This window comes from Solanum dulcamara, chromosome 2 (genome assembly GCF_947179165.1).
Source record: "Solanum dulcamara chromosome 2, daSolDulc1.2, whole genome shotgun sequence".
NCBI classification, from domain to species: Eukaryota; Viridiplantae; Streptophyta; class Magnoliopsida; order Solanales; family Solanaceae; genus Solanum; species Solanum dulcamara.
This window is the reverse complement of record NC_077238.1, coordinates 38910371-38928263: the sequence shown is the minus strand read 5'-3', so window position 1 is coordinate 38928263 and position 17893 is coordinate 38910371. Positions and strand designations below refer to the sequence as shown.

Genomic DNA, 17893 nt, shown 5'->3' with positions numbered 1-17893 from the left:
ACACCTTGGAAGACATGTTGAGAGCTTGTGTCATTGATTTCAAGGTTAATTGTAATGATTATTTGTTATTGATCGAATTTTCTTACAACAATAGTGACCATTCTAGCATCTAGATGACTCCATTTGATGCTTTATATGGTACGAGGTGTAGGTCTCCTGTTGGTTGGTTTGAAGTTGGTAAAGTTACCTTGATAGCACCTGAGCTGCTGCATGAGATATGGATAAGGTTATACTCATTAGAGAAAGATTGAATACTTTCCAAAGCTGACAAAGATCCTATTCAGATGTGAGGAGAAGGGAACTTGAATTTGATGTAAATGATTGGCTTTACTTGAAAATCTCACCTATGAAGGGTGTGATGCATTTTGGCATTATGGGAAAGCTTAGTTCTTGATATGTAGGCCCATATCTAATTCTATGGCATTTTGGTAAGGTGACATATGAGTTGAATTTTCCTTCGAAGTTGTCATCGTTGCATTTAGTGTTTCGTGTTTCATTGTTGAAGAAGTTTGTGGGTGATCCTAGATCTATTTTGTCTTTAGACAACGTTAGTGTGAAGTAGAGTCTATCCTATGAGGAGGTTTCGGTTGAGATTCTTGACAGACAAGTTTGAAGGTTGAGAAAAAAGGAAGTAGCTTTTGCTAAAGTATTATGGAGGAACCAAGAGGTTGAAGGTTACATAGGAGGCTAAAGCAGATATGATTTCACGATATCCCCATCTCTTTTCTTCCGTTCCAAGTTGAGGTATTAAGTTTCTTCATGAATCACTCCTTTGAATTTATGCGTTTCAGTCATTCTCATGTTTTCACATAAACATGCATGCATGTTTTAATGCATTTTTTATGTTTTGCATTCATGTTGGGTTGCTATGTCTCTTTCCTATTCCATTCATGCTAGTTTGAGATCCATTGAAGGAAGAATATTTCCAATGGGATATATAATAAGATCTTGGAAGTTGAAAAATTGGACAAAATAATATTCTAAGAAAATTTTAGCTTTTGGCACTAGATGGGTTTTCATGGGCCATTTTAACAGGTCATAGAACTCACCACAGGCCGTGAAAGGCACCATGGGACTAAACTAGAAAAAGAGGAAAAAAGCAGAACAGCTCACAAAAGGATTTACAGGTCGTGGTGTGCACCACGGATCGTTGGCTTGTTTGGGAACTTGACCCGTCAAATAACCATCAATGCATTGATGACCAGGAACCCTTGTACTATAACTTCCCTCAAAATTCTCACAAATCCCTTAAGAATGCCTTGGGAATAGGCCTCTCATGTAATGTATTATCCTTAATCTTTTTAGAAAATCCGAATTCGGAATATCGATTAGGGGATCAAAACCTGTAGGAAAATAGTTTCAGTAAATTTTTAGGACCCGTAGATCGAAAGATAGATTTTTCAAGGAACTGCGCAAACCAGTAAGGTGCACGACAAGTCCACGTTCAGCCAGAAAATCATTGCCAGGTCCGCAACACGGAGGCAAGCAAGTCTGCGATGCAGACTTGTCGCGGGCCTTACTGGTTTACGCAGTTCCTTGAGAAATCTATCTTTAGATCTACGGGTCCTAAAAATCCACCGAGACTATTTTCCTGTAGGTTTTCACCCCCTGATCGTTATTTCGAATTCAGATTTTCCAAAAAAGATTAAGGATAATGCATTACTGGAGTGGCCTATTTCCAAGGCATTCTTAAGACACTTGTGAGTATTTTGAGGGGTGTTACAATATCTCCCCTTTGGGAATATTCATTCTCAAATGAGATTCAAATAATATAGGAAAGACATGGAAAAAGGATTTAGAAATCCAACATGGGCATGAGGACACTTTGAAAAATGAATAGAACATGTAAACTTCATACTTAACATAAAACATAGTCTTTGAGAAAAATCATTTTCATTAATCATGCATGCATATGAATAACATATGGAACTGAAACGTAGGAGTTTAATCGATTTGATCATGAACAACTTATTACCTTTAGGCTCGAGTGAAAGGAAAGAGATATAGATAACGCTTCATCATGTCTGATTCCGCTTCCCACATAGCACTCTCTACTTGTTGATTCCTCCATAACACTTTGATGGATACATCTTTATTTCTTAACCTCTTCACTTGCCGGTCTAAAATCTCAATCGGGATCTCCTCATAAGTCAAACTCTCTTCAATACTCACATTCTCTATTGGCACAATAGAATTTGGATCACCCACAAACTTTCTCAACATTGACATATATACCTTAGGCTACTACTTCTCTATAGGAAACTTTATCCCAAGAGTACTACTCCTTACTACCCGTATTCAACAAATCTCAAAACCTAATAAAGAAACACATAATGTGTCGTACATTCACCCATATGCCATCAACACTACATTCAAGCCTAAATCTATAACAACTCTAATACACTCACTTGAAACCCTTAACAAGAAGTCATCAATAGTCTACAACTACACATTCAAGCCTACCATTCTAACCACTTTACGACTCCCTTGAAGTCAACATCACTTAATAATTTTCGTGTCTACCCTAGCATATCTACATCCTCATTGGTATTCATTCCTACCAAAGGTCATACCAATATATTCTTACCTATCTATTGCCCACAACAAGGTCTCATCTAGATCTTCCTTCATTTCTATAACCTCAAATGGGGCAAGCATGCCATAGTGTATCAAAATACGAAATGGCCACTGTTTTTCCATCTATCATGACCTCAAACTAGAACCTTAAGACAAGAATTGAAGCTACCCTTATATACTGAATCATGACCCTTCCATTATAGAATATACTCATTTGGGAATTGAAACTTCACTCAGTGAGTTCTACAATCTATAGAAGCATAAGATACCAATCCATACCAATCGTTACCATTTCAAAAAGGGAATTCACACTTACTGGATGAAGCACTATGCTAAGTTTAGGGACCCACAGAGGGGTAGGGCTGAGATCGCCGATGACTATCCTTATCATTCTTAGCAACCCTAGGATAATGCCTCAACTTGTGATCCTTCGCACCACAACCAAAACATACACCCGAACCAGCTAGACATTCTCTCGGATGGTACCTTTCACACTTTTGGCATGCGAGAAAAGCTTGACTACTATAATTGTCACCTTGATATCTAGGGTTAGGCAACTTATCCTTGTGATACTTAGGCACTGAAGTATTATCAGAAGATGATCCATTCTCAATCCGGGCCGTCTTAGTCATCCTAGAAACTTCTTTAAGCTTTTCCTTTTCAATTTGCTCGGCATGAGTCATGAGTCTAAAGATATCCATTTCCTTTATTAACATGGATGTCTTACATTCTTGAACAACCAAATATGAAACCTTTGATATAAACTAAGTCAGTTGGGCTCGAGGGTCGGACACCAAAGTTGGAGAATAATTGGACAACTTCATGAAGTTGAGGGCATACTCCCTCACACTCATACTCCCTTACTTCAAGTTGATAAATTCCATCACCTTCACCTCCCTCAACTCTAAGGGAAAGAAATGGTGAAGAAATGCACCCTTAAAACTTTCCCAATCTATAGGACCCTCATTCACTCTTTTGGCCTTCTATTGGTTGTACCACACTTGAGAGACACCCTTGAGTTGGTAGGCCACGAACTCTATTTTTTCTTCTGAAGTCACTCCCATAATTCTCACTATCCTGTACACCTTATCAATGAACTATTAAGGATCGTCATCAACCTTTGAAACATAAAACTCCAAAGGATTCATTTGTGCAAAGTCCCTTACTCTTGAGGCTGGAGTTGGAATATTAGGAGGAGTCGTAATTCCTTGGTTGGTCACTACTTGGGCTAGCATAGGAATGGCGGTTAAGAACTCCGCATTAATCAGTTGGTCCGATAAAGGACCATTGTCTTGAGGAGCTGGGGGATCTTGGGCTTCATTAGCATTGTTTTCCCTTGGCGACGGTGGTCTTCTTGAAGCCATTTTTTTGAAAATTGCAAAGAAAGACTGTTAGGGAAAATAAGTCTTATGGTAAATTCTATAGCATGACATGGATCATGAAAGATGTGAGGATTTCTAAAATGCCTCATATCCTCTTACTCATAAGTGTGGTGCACTTCACACCCATGAATAAGAATCTACTTGACACAGCATGCTGGACACCTTAGGATACTTGAAAAACCTTGTGCTTTGATACCAAGTTTGTCACGACCCGACCTAGGGCATAGTTGTAACATGATGATTGAAACCCCAAAGGGCTACAACCAAGCTTCTTATACATATCATAAGAATACATAAGGTAAAGTAAAAGTGGAAAAATCATAAGAGAGTCTAAAAAATGAGTAATAAATGAAGAATATCACATAATAACATAGACTCAAAATATTTGTCCAACTAGATGCCTCTACACAGGAGTATGGGCGGGGGATAAGACATATCCCTAGATCACCCTCAATATGAAACATAGAAAAAGTATTTGAATAATAATTAACTCGATGACTAGTCCCTGATAAATAAGGACTCACCACAAACACCGCCGGATAGAAAAGCTTAACTAGCCACGTAGATGAGTATAATCTTCAACCTCAACCCCTACATTATAAGACAATATAGGAAAAAAGTATGTATTAGTACATTAGAATGTACTAAGTATGAGGGCATGACATGCAGTGTAAATTATGAAATCCAATGGTCATGTACATCACATGGTAAGATAAGATAATTAAAGTCATGCGAAAAATCATACTGACCAAAGCATTTTAAAAAAAAATTAAATCATAGCATACATAAAAGATCATACATATGTGGAATATGAACCATAATTGACAATAAGACCATACGAGCTATGAAATGGAATCCCAATGTTTCTCCTACATTAGAGGAAATGGGGAGACTACTTTCTAATGTAGACTCCTACATGCCTAAGTGGATCCACTAAGAGGTCGTGTGAATCGGGTACTTACCCTTAGTTCTTAGACTGGGGTACTCACCTCCAAGCCTTTATATTTCGGGTGCTCACCTCTTAGAGATTTGGGTATTCATCTCTAATCCCTTTGTACCTACGGTGGCATGTAATTATGCGACAAAAGACTTTATATAAGGATCCCGTATTTCAGGCCCCCACCTCAAGTCCGCAATCAGTGCTAAGTCAAATCCTATGGAATACGTACATAGCATAGAAATCATAATTTCATATGTCATAGTCATTATTATAGGTTTAAAATCATGGAGTAGCTTATTTTCATAACATAAGTGCAATGCGGGTATTGTCCTTCCACATTACAAATCATACATACATAGACATAATTCATACTTGGAAATTAGGGTAAAACCTGGATGCATAATCAATTTGAATGAGATTCATAATAATACCTTTGAAATCATTAAATAAAACTTCTCATAGAATATAACTTGAAAATTCATGATCATAGCTTATACTTGAGAGTAGGGTAAGACATGAATGCATGATCAATTGATTTGAAAATCATGTAATTGGTTTGAAAACATGCATGATCATAAACTTTATATCAGCCCATATATAATTCATATAGATAATATCATTAGGAAGTATAACTGAAAATACTCATAATTTTTATCATGAACCCTAGAAATCAAAATAGAAGAATTCATGAAAAAACTCTTCAATTTAATGCAATAACCCTAAATTTATATCAAAATAGACTCATGATCATATTTTGAATCATAATTCATAAAATAGGAGTAGAGATCATAAAACCCATAAAATATAATACTTTAATTTAATAAAAAATCTTGAGGAATTGATTGGGCTTCATGGATGAAAGGATCCATGAATCAAGACCCACATACCTTAAGTGAGAACACCAACTAATTTGAAAGAACTATAGAGTTTTAAAGGAGAGCTTGAGTAAATTTACTTGAAGTCTTTAATGGAGTCCTTGAGAGTCTTTTGTAGAGCGAGAAATATTTCAGTAGGTGAATTATAGAAGAATGAATAGAATTAAGGATTTAGGTTAATTTATAGAGTTGAATTAGGTCATAAAAACGTCTAGGTTCATTAGCTAATAATTTAGAAAAAAGTCTAAAGTTCCCTTACTAAACAACTAAATTCAGCCAAAAACTCATTACAGGTCCGCGATGCGGAAGCAAGCAAGTCTGCAATGCGGACTTGTCGTGGACCTTACTGGTTCTCGCAATTCCTTTAAAAATATATATTTTGATCTACGGGTCGTAAAAATACACCGAGGCTATTTTCCTATAGGTTTTGATCCCTTGATTGATATTCCAAACTCGAATTTTTCAAAAATAATTAAGGATATTACATTACTTAAAAGGCCTATTCCCAAGGCATTCTTAAGACACTTGTGAGCATTTTCATGGGTGTTACCCCACGGAGGATACATAGGAGTTTATCCGACAGATGCAACATATGTTCAGGATAATTAAGGCTTCTGAGACTGAGTCTATTAAGCTAGATTCATATCGACTGCATGATGTAGCTATTAATTGGTATGAGTCCTTGAAGTTTTCTAGGGGTGAGGGTGCTCCTCCAGTAGTGTGGGATAAGTTTGTGGAGGCCTTCCTTGGCCACTTTCTACCTCCAGAGATGAGAAGAGACAGAGTAGATAGATTCTTACATTTGAGGCAGAATGGCAAGAGTGTTAGAGATTATAGTCTTGAGTTTGATTCATTGACGAGACATGCGCCTACTATTGTAGATGATATGGATGATAGAGTACATCATTATGTGATGGGAATAGATCATTATTTGATTGATAACTATATGGCAATGGCTTCTTAACTAGGTATAGATATTGCTCGAGTATAGGGATATACACAGGGGGTGGAGGATCGGCATAGAGGGTGTCAACACAATAGAGATCATGACTAAGGCCAATATAAGAGAGCTATATCGGTTGGTTATTCTGGTGAGTTTAGAGGCAGGCAGCCTCAAAATTATAGTAGATATCCTTCTCAGCTAGCTTGTAGTGCACTCCCATAGTTCACAGGTAAGAGGTTCAAAAGCACAAGGGTATTTAGGAGCCGGTCAAAGCTCTAGGGCTTCAGTTTCATAGATGACCAGGGGTTTAGGTCAGTTGATACCACCTTTGCCTTGGTGTTCTCAATGTGGTAGGCCCCATTATAGGAAGTTCCATCTCGCTACTAGTGCTTCTTTTCGTTGTGGTCATCAAGCCATAGTTTGAGGGATTGTCCATTCAGGGGTAATCTAAGTGGTGCAACACAGCCTACTATGTAAGTTGCTGGTTTATCTTCTACTGTAGCAATAAGCCCTATGAGGCAGGGTATTCAGACACTAGCAGGCCATGGTAGGGTCCGCGGTAGAGCTTCCAGTTCTAGCGGTCCTTTGAACTGCATAGACACATTAGCTAGTAGACAGGACCAAGAGGCATCACCAAATGTGGTTACAGGTATACTATCAATCTTCTCTCGAGATATATATGCATTGATAGATCCAGGATCCATCTTATCATATATATCTTCCTTTGGTTCTAATAGAATCAGAATAAAACCTGAATTAATAGAACCATTTGAGGTAGCTATACTGGTAGGAAATTCTGTTATAGCCAAGAAAGTATTTAGAGATTGTTTAATGATTATATATAGTCATCATCAAGGACGATTTGGTAGATTTAGATATGAAAAAATTTGATGTTATTATGGGTATGGATTGATTAGCTTCTTGTTATGCTAATGTTGATTATAGAGAAAAAGTAGTTCAATTTCAATTCCCAGGAGAGACAATCATAAAATGGATGGGCAATACAGCATCGTCAAGGGCTAAGTTTATTCCATACCCCAAGGCAAGGAAGATGGTTAGAAAGGGTTATATTTATCATCTAGTTTGTGTGCATAACTTTGAAGCAGAGGTACTGACTCTTTAGTGTATATTTACAGATGAACTTCTAGGTCTTCCTCTAGAGCGGGAGATAGAGTTTACTCTAGATGTATTGTCAGATACTCAGCCTATATCTATTCCTCCCTACAAAATGACACCCGCAGAGCTGAAGGACTTGAAACACCCACTGCGAGACTTAATAGAAAAAGGTTTCATTAGGCCCAACACATCACCATGGGAGCACAAGTATTATTCATGAGAAAGAAAGATGGGTCACTACGAATGTGTATTGATTATAGACAGTTGAACAAGGTGACAATAAAGAATACATATCCCTCCCCAAGATTGATGATTTATTTGACCAGTTGCAAGGTGCTAAGTATTTTTTGAAAATAGACTTGCAGTCAGGCTATTACCAGGTACGGGTAAAGGAGGCAGATATTCCAAACACTACGTTCAGGACCCGATACAGGAATTATGAGTTTAGGGTGATGTCTTTTGGGCTAATCAAAGCTACAGGAGTGTTTATAGATCTAATAAATCAAGTGTTCAAGCTATTCCTAGACCTGTTCGTGATTGTATTTATTGATGATATTTTGGTCTACTCACGATTGGAAGGGGAGCCTGCTGATCATTTGAGGATGGTACATAGGGTGCTCCAACACCAGAAGTTGTATGTTAATTTCTCTAAATATGAATTCTGGTTGACTTCAGTAGCATTTTTAGGACATATTATTGGAACTGAGGGTATTCGAGTAGATGCATAGAAAATTGAGGCCGTAAAGACATGGCCTAGACCTATAACACTTATGGAGATACGTAGTTTTTTGGGGCTAGCAGGATATTACAGGAGATTTATTGAAAAATTTGGTTTAATTTCAGCGCCTTTAACAAGGCTAACTCAGAAGGCTGCTAAGTTCTAATGGACTGATGCTTGTGAATGGAGCTTTCAGTTGCTGAAAGACAAGCTTACTACGACCCCAGTTCTAACTCTTCCTGAAGGATCAGATGGCTATATTATTTATTATGATGCTTTAGGTGTTGGTGTAGGTTATGTATTGATGCAACATGGTAGACTCATAGCCTATATCTCCCAGCAGCTCCGAAAGCACGAAAGAAGTTATCCAACTCATAATCTAGAGTTGGAAACACTAATTCATGCTTTGAAAATATGGAGGCATTATCTATATAGTGTACATGTTGATATTTATACAGATCACAAAAGTCTCTAATACATCTTTAACCAGAAGGAGCTGAATTTGTAGTAGAAAAGGTGGCTAGAGTTACTGAAAGATTATGATATTGATAATCTATACCACCTAGGGAAAGCAAATGTTGTAGCATATGCACTTAGCCATAAATCTATGGGAATATCGGCAGATGTACAACCAGAGCGGGAAACGATACTCCATGAGATTTGCGAGTTAGCTAACCTTGGAGTCTATTTGGCTGAGTCTAATGATGTTGGAGTTTCTGTTTGAGGAATTGCTAAATCCTCTATCATGGAAGAGGTAAAGCGATGTCAGTACGAGGACCCTATTCTGGCATAGTATAGGGATGCAGCCTTACAAAAGGAAAGGACCCCATTCGAAATCACATCTGATGGAGTGCTAAGATATAGGGGCAGATTATGTATACCTAAGATTGTAGGGCTATGACAATAAGTTATGGGAGAGGCACACTATGCCTAATATTCTGTTCATCCAAGGTCAACAAAGATGTATCATGACCTTAGATATTTATACTAGTAGAATGGCATGAAGAAGGACATAGCAGAGTTCGTAGCCCAGTGCCTAAATTGCCAAAAGGTTAAGATTGAGCATCAGAAGCCTGGAGGAATAATAGGAGATAGAAATCCTGACTTAGAAATGAGAAGTAATTAATATGTATTTTATTACAAGCTTACCTTTCACCCTATGAAAGTATGATTCCATATGGGTTATTGTAGATAGGCTGACAAAATCAACCCATTTTCTTCTAGTTAGAACTACACATTCAACTGAGGACTATGCGAGGTTATATATTAAGGAGATAATAAGCCTTCATGGGATTCCCACATCTATTATCTCAGACAGAGGGGCTCAATTTATAGCTAGCTTCTAGAGATCATTCCAGAAGGCATTGGTAACACAGGTAAATCTTAGTACAATATTTCACCCTCAGACTGACGAGCAGGCTGAACATACTATTTAGACGCTAGAAGAAATGTTACGGGACTATATTATTTATTTCAAAGGTAGCTGGGATGATCATTTGCCACTTATTGAGTTTGCTTATAATAATAGCTACCATTCTAGTATCCAGATGGCCCCATATGAGGCTTTGTATGGCAGAAAGTGTAGGTCACCTATTGGTTGGTTTGACATTTGTGAGACTATACTAATAGGCCCAAACATGATTCAAAAAGCAGTGGATAAAGTTAAGCTCTTTCAGGAAAGATTATTAGCAGCCTAGAGTTGACAAAAATTATATGCAGATAATCGACATCGACCTTTAGAGTTTCAGGTTGATGATTGGGTGTTCTTGAAGGTGTTACCCATGTAGGGGGTAATTATATTCCGAAAGAAAGGCAAGCTTAGCCTGAGATACATTGGGACTTATCAGATCATTTGTAAGGTAGGCAAGGTTGCCTATAACTTGGACCTACCATCTAATTTGGAAGCAGTACATCCAATTTTTCACGTGTCAATGCTTCATAAATGTATAGGTGACCCTTTAAGAGTATTTCCCATAGATGATTTCCAGGTAACAGAGGAGTTATCATACGAGGAGCAACCTATCGCCATCCTGGATTGGCAGGTTAGAAGGTTATGAACTAAGGACGTGGCTTCCATCAAAGTATTATGGCGAAGTAATAATTGAGAAGAGATGACCTGGGAAGCAAAGTGGAGATGAAGAACAAGTACTCTTACTTGTTCCCTACACCTATATGTAACTTAAACTCCTCCCTTGATTATATTGATTGCCAGAGGAAACTATATGTTATGACAATAAGGAAAACTTCCCCAAATTATTTTATATAACTTTAAGGGACCAATCCAACATTCGAGGATGAATGTTTTAAAGAGGGGAAGGATGTTATATTCTATATTTTCATACATCGAGTTACTCACAAGAGAATCGACTCAATATAAAGACAGGATCATTTCCGGACATGAAGTAGAAATCTTTAATTCCCTATTCTAATTAGTATATATTGTGGATACTAGAAATTCATTTAATTGGGATTTGATGACTAAGTAAAAAAAGTTAGTGATTAATTAAATTAATTAGTCTAAGTACTTGTGTGGTCCCTGTCACGACCCATCCCGTAGGCCGTGACTAGTGCCCGAGTTGGGCACCCATACGCACTCTTAGACCCACTTAACTGTTAGTAGAATAAATTAATGTAGAAATCAAATGAGGACGCTAGAGAGCATACCGAAGTAAATGTAGCACACAAAGGCTAAAGGAGCACCGTCAAATAGTAGAGTGGATGTCCTAAGCAAGCGGATCAGCAAAATGAGCGTCTATACCTGCGGGCATGTAATACTGCCCCCGAGGAAAGGGGTTCAGTACAGAAAATATACTAAAAATGTAAAACATGGACTATAATAAATAAAATTATAATCAGAACAGAATGTGCAGAAAATGTGCAAAATATCAAGAATGTAAAAATACTTATCACAAACACAGATAATGTTAGTAGAATAAATTAATGTAGAAATCAAATGAGGACGCTAGAGAGCATACCGAAGTAAATGTAGCACACAAAGGCTAAAGGAGCACCGTCAAATAGTAGAGTGGATGTCCTAAGCAAGCGGATCAGCAAAATGAGCGTCTATACCTGCGGGCATGTAATACTGCCCCCGAGGAAAGGGGTTCAGTACAGAAAATATACTAAAAATGTAAAACATGGACTATAATAAATAAAATTATAATCAGAACAGAATGTGCAGAAAATGTGCAAAATATCAAGAATGTAAAAATACTTATCACAAACACAGATAATGTAAGCGGAAAAATATATGAAAATTCCGGCTCTATTATGGGACGCGGTGAACAAAATGTGGTCGCCATCCCATCACCAGCACCACAATACAACATAACTCAAGAGTAGGAAATATCTCCATAACAGATCATATCATATGTCCATATCATATCATATCATATCATATCATATCATATCATCAGATGTCAACATATGTGTACATGGCACAACATAACTTCACAAAACCCATGTACAGGTCATACCTGCCCCCTCACATTAGGGCACGGCGAACAATGTAGAGAAGTACGCTTGATAACAAATCCTGGCCCGGGCTCAGTCAAAAAAGCATTGAGGCATCTACGAGTAGAGTAATGAGAAACTAAATGCAATTTAAATCATATTTAAGACTCGATGGAATGATCAAAATAAGCTATCATTCAAAAATCAAGACAGGAGTCATAACAAGTACCTTTTGAATGTCACTATGAATTATATCAAAATAAAACTTTTGAAATCATACACTCGTATCAAGTCATAATAAAATATCTTTTGGAAATAATAGAATTGGTCATCCAAGTGGCTCTAAGAATAGGAACTTCTTGGGAATCATGTAAAAGTCATATATTTATTTCATAAAGACCATGCCGAAGAAAGGAAGTAAATATGAGTCATAAATCATGTTCGGAACTTTATGGATAGGATAACCCCCAAAACATACATCACACAATACTTATCTCAAAACATGCCAAGAAAAGGAAGGGGTAGCTTTACATACCTATGCCAAAAACATGCGAAGAGAAAGAAGGTAGCTTCACATACCTCTTATGGATTACTCTCACCCACGTTCGCCACATCGTCTTTTGAACCTATTTAACATGAGAGTAATACTAAGATTAATAACCTTTCACTTTCCAATTTCCAATTATACATCCACGTATCCATAGGAATCATTTCCTTATCCATTTCCCTTAACTAGCTTATTACTAGCTCCGAAGTTACCGAAAATTGGGCAGCATCTCCCATATAACTTCAACATCCCCGAGATTTCAACTCGGCCAAAATATCAACAACCATACCAACAAAAAAACCAGCAGAATATTTACAAGTAAATCACTTCAACTTTACACAATACAAACTCCAAACAACTCGCTTAAAACTAAGATACTAGAATAGAGTTTTTAACCTTTATTTCATAAAACCTTTAATAATATGAAATAGAGGGTCGTGTGGATGAAACCAGAATTAACCACACCCATTTTATAAAAATTTCCATCCCTTCAACATGCAATCCAACCAGCCACAACCGCAGCTCCACAATCACAACACACTACTCGAGTTTGATTTAACTCGAATGACTTTAATTTAGTTTGTTCCTAACATCAAGCATCCTTATGCAATTTTTCCACTTCTAACCTTATTTAAGACATTTAATATACCTCATAAAAACATCGTAAACTCTAATTTAAATGGGAAAGCCTTACCTTGTCCGAAACTCACCAAAACTTGCCCAAACTCGCCTCAGAAGCTCTTCTAGCGCAGCTGAAACTTTGTGGTTGTTTTCTATCCTTTTGGGGGCTGATTTAAACCACAAATTTACATTAATAACACCTTCATACCCTCGTGGTATACCCTATATATTTAATTCATGAAATGAAATCGGAGAACTTACCTCTTTTTTTCAACTCAAAACCGTAGCTCTTTCTCTCTTTAGCTTAAGATTTCTCTTCTCTTCTTCTTTCTAGAATTTTCTTTTGATAAATATGACTTATGAGATAAGGATGGAAATAAAAGGTCATAAATATACATATATAGGCTACTTTAGGGGTGACACATGTCAACTCCTAAGTGGTGACACGTGTCAATCCCTCATAGGGCCAATGCACCACTTCCTCCACTTAGGGGATGCCACATAGCATATGGGTGGGCCCACCCCCTTTCTCCAGCTGCTGTCACATGGCATTTCCATCTGCTTCCACATGGTACTCTCCCATACTGCCACGTGTCACCTTTTTTCCCCTTTTGTGTGTTCGTAATCTCGTCTTACTTTACGAACCTATGTAATCCTTGCTACATAAGATTGGTATGTACTCAAGTAGCTTAAGTATGTAATACATCCCAAGTAATAGCTTACACAAGTAAGTCAAGTCCTATGACTTACTACTTCGCCTCCAATTCCTTCTGAATTCTTATAACCCTATCTCCAATCTTCCTTATTATAGGGTATCACATTCTCCGTTACTTAGAGTTATTTGATAGAGTTATAGCTTATCCGTCTCACATGGTAACTTCTTAAAAGCTTAAAAACCCTTCAAGAAATTTAAGAAGTTTTAGAAGCTTAAAAACCTTTCAAGAAACTCAAAAACCTCTCAAGGTACAAATGTTTTTCAAGATACAAAAGTATGGGGTATAGCATTCTTCCCCCCTTTAGAACATTCTTCCTTGAATGTTAACTTGTCTTATAGGGTTTTACGAGGATTTTCGGGATTTCGCTATAACTGTTATCTTCCAATCTTTTTAGGAGTTTAGACTACCTTTGGATATAGGGAACAAGTATGGATATCTCTTCTCTACCTCTCTGTAACATATCCAAAATATTATAACTGTATTGTCCTTTTTGAACCCTTATTCCTTTTACCAAGTACTTACTCACTTGGCCCTATATGTAACACATACATATTCATAGGTTGCATAACCCTGCCGGTATAAATTGTATGAGGTAGACGTAGTCTTTTTATCTCCAGGTTCATTCTTCTTTACCTACCTCATTCACATTGAAACTCACTTGTCCCATCTTATCATATTCTTTCTTTTCTTTTATTCACTCCTTGCTCTTCTTACTTCCTGTCCCTTTTCCTTGGTTATTTATCTATCGCAGCATTATTTGCGACCAATGCTATAGCCAATATCTTGGCTTTTGACCCCGCATGGCATCGTTATCCTTCACACAATCTCTTGAGTTATTTAATACCCTTCTCGCACCCTTTCATTTTTTATACACATCCATCTTCTAACGTTATGTCATGCAGGGTTTTGCCAAAAACTTCTCGACACCGCCTTAAATACCATTCTGACTTCTATCCCATTATTGTTGGCTTTCAGCCCTTCTAACTTGCTTCAGCACGGGATCTTCTTGAAGTTTAAACATCCATGTCTGCTATATTGTAGTATCTATTGTTTCTATCTTGCCCTTGCATTCTTATTACCCGTTTCCCTCATTAAGAGGGAGGGGGTACTTATACTTTTGTCTAATCTCAAAACTCATCTAATCTCTTTTCCCAATCCGTTTGGTACTGTATCATGTCCATCTCTTTCTTCATCCTTTATAACTTGATTCTGTACGTACAAGAACTTGACTAAGTCATGAAGCGGTGAGAACCTCTCCATACATAGTGCGATATATCACCTATTAATCTATACTTATGTAATGTGACCCATGGAACAACTCATCAAAGGCCACACTTCACTGATCTTTATAAAAAGTTAATTAGAACTTTTAGTCGTTCCAATTTCAATTAGGCAATACTTGTATTCTGACGATAATTGTCCAAGGTTCTCTTGCAGGAGTAGCTTTATCCCAGCCTATATCCTTTGTTTCTTGGGATGAATGTATATTGCACTATTTATTCCTTAAGTTTACCGTCTTTGTATTTTAAGGATTCCACTATTGTCGGGGCGATGTTGTGTGCACGCACCACCCCTTTATACCTTATACCCCTTGCCCTTACTATGTACCCAACAACGACTTCTAATTTTCTCAACAATTTACCAAGTTTGCCTTAATCAGGGCCTTACCTTATAACCATATAGTCGTATTGCACTTTTAAGTTCATATTGCACGTTCCCCTTTCGTTCCGTATTTGCATTCATTTAATCATATCTATCTTGGGTTCTTTCGTAGATTTCTCTTATCATTTATCCCGTCTATGTCTATTTTTTATTCCGCACAAGAGGGATCTTATACTAACTCTGTATTATTCGGAATGCATTACTTCCACATAAACCTTTTTCTCATTTCCAAAATGTATTCTATCCATCTATCTTTATTCGTATCATACCAATCATTCCCTAACACCCATTCTATCTCATTGCTCATCCTTCTACATCTTGGTCTTTCGTACTTCCGTCACTTTTAGCATTCGTATCATCGGTTAAACATGTCATCGCCTATTATTACACTGTCATCTCGCTTTCTTCTTTCTTACTCCTTTCAGTTACTCTTCCTTTCCTTATTCTCGCTATCATTTCCATTATCGCATAATCTTTATTCACAACTTTCCCTACGGAACTTGATAAGTCTTTCTTATTTGTTCCCTAGCCCACTTTTCCGTTTCACACTCACCCTTATATTCTTATTACACGGACCACGTCCTCTCACTAGCCACTTTTTCACTAGGCTTTACTTATTTTCATAACGATCCTCATTATATTCACATCATATCCTGTTCGCATTCCACCCCTTAGTATAATACTTCTTAACCTTTTTCACGATTCTTACTATGGGTTACTTACCCTTCTTAGTTAGTCTTATCCTTAATATCTCCCAAGTTGTCCTATTATTACTTTATATCTGTCACAATTCAGTTTTCCTTGCACTCTTGTCTTAATCATACTATTACTCTCTTTTGATTATAGCTCATCACAGTTTATCCCTATGTATCAATTTCATCGGTGCCTTAATATATCGTTCTATCTAGAACTACTAGTCTTCTCTAAAATATCTCCCTAGGGTCACAAATCTCTTCCAACTTTGGTTTACCATATCAATACCGACCTCCTAGTTTCTATTGCCATCAATTCAATAATTAACTTATTTCTTGAGGTCAGCCATACTCGTGGTTTAGCCAAATCTCATCATCATTGTGGTAACAACCTTTCAAGACATACTACAACACTGTATCTCATTCTCTCTCTTTTTTCTAGGAAAATTTGGGTAGAGTTTCTTCTGTATTTTTTTACTATCTCAAACCTGCATGCAGAAAATACCAACAGTGCCTCACAGGGCCAACATGTATAAAGATACATATATATGTATCATATCACATCATATCGAATCCACACAGGGCGCCCACAATCAACAGTATAAAAATAGACTTACCTCGTACGTCTACTGGAACTTCTCCTGTTACACTTTTCTGTCTACTCTTCCTTTCAATTTACAACTAACTTTACATTTTAGTTCTACTTCAATACCTTACCCAACAAATATCTTTTGTTCCTTTGCTTACCTATGTGCCTTGTGACTTCCAATATCATCAATTATTTCTTCTATTAACATCCAAGGTTAATATAAGGAGTTTTCCTATGACTCAGATCTACCGCACGATCTTAGATATGAAAGAAAAGTAACATCCTAAATGTCTTGTAGCCTCCTTTTTATAGATGTGGTGCGCAATACATTGATAAACAAAACTCTACTAGACACGGTCTGTAGACATTCTGAGGAAGGACCACTCTGATACCACTTTTTTCACGACCCACTCCGTAGGCCGTGACTAGTGCCTGAGTTGGGCACCCATATGTACCCTTAGCCCCACTTAGCATGTTAGAAGAATAAACAAATATAGAAATCAAATGAGGATGCTAGAGAGCATACAGAAGCAAATGTAGCACACAAAGGCCATTAAGGCCATCACAGAACATAAAAGTCCAAAATATATACATAACCCACAATACAAGTCTACAAACCTCTACAAAACATAGCCTGTTCATATGATGGGATAGGGCCTCATCGTATCCTTGACCAACGTGACCAAATATGCAATAGAAAAGTTAGTACCAAAATAGGGCTCTGGATAAGGGAGCACCATCAAACAACAAAGTGGATGTCCTAAGCAATGGATCAGTAAAATGAGCATTTGTACCTGCGAGCATGTAACGCAGCCCCCGAGAAAAGAGGGTCAGTATAAAAAATATACTGAATATGTAAAGCATGGACTATAATAAATAAAGTCATAACCAGAACAGAATATGCAGAAAATAAGCGAAATATCCAAAATGTCAAAATAGTTATCACAAACAAAGATAATGCATGTGGAAAAACTTATTTCATATCCGACCCTATTATGGGATGCGGTGAACAAAATATAGTCGCCATTCCATCACTGGCGCCACAACACAATATAACTCTAG

At 37.3% G+C, this 17893-nt stretch overlaps 1 long non-coding RNA gene across 1 annotated transcript; it reads right to left on the bottom strand.

The window, feature by feature from the left end:
* Positions 1-4485: 4485 nt before the first annotated feature.
* LOC129876043 (uncharacterized) lies at positions 4486-17494 on the bottom strand. The gene is made up of 4 exons (XR_008763284.1): positions 17450-17494; positions 11527-11636; positions 11216-11325; positions 4486-4550 (listed from the first exon to the last, which is right to left on the bottom strand). It is a non-coding gene; the product is annotated as an uncharacterized LOC129876043 (long non-coding RNA).
* Between the last annotated feature and the right edge of the window lie 399 nt (positions 17495-17893).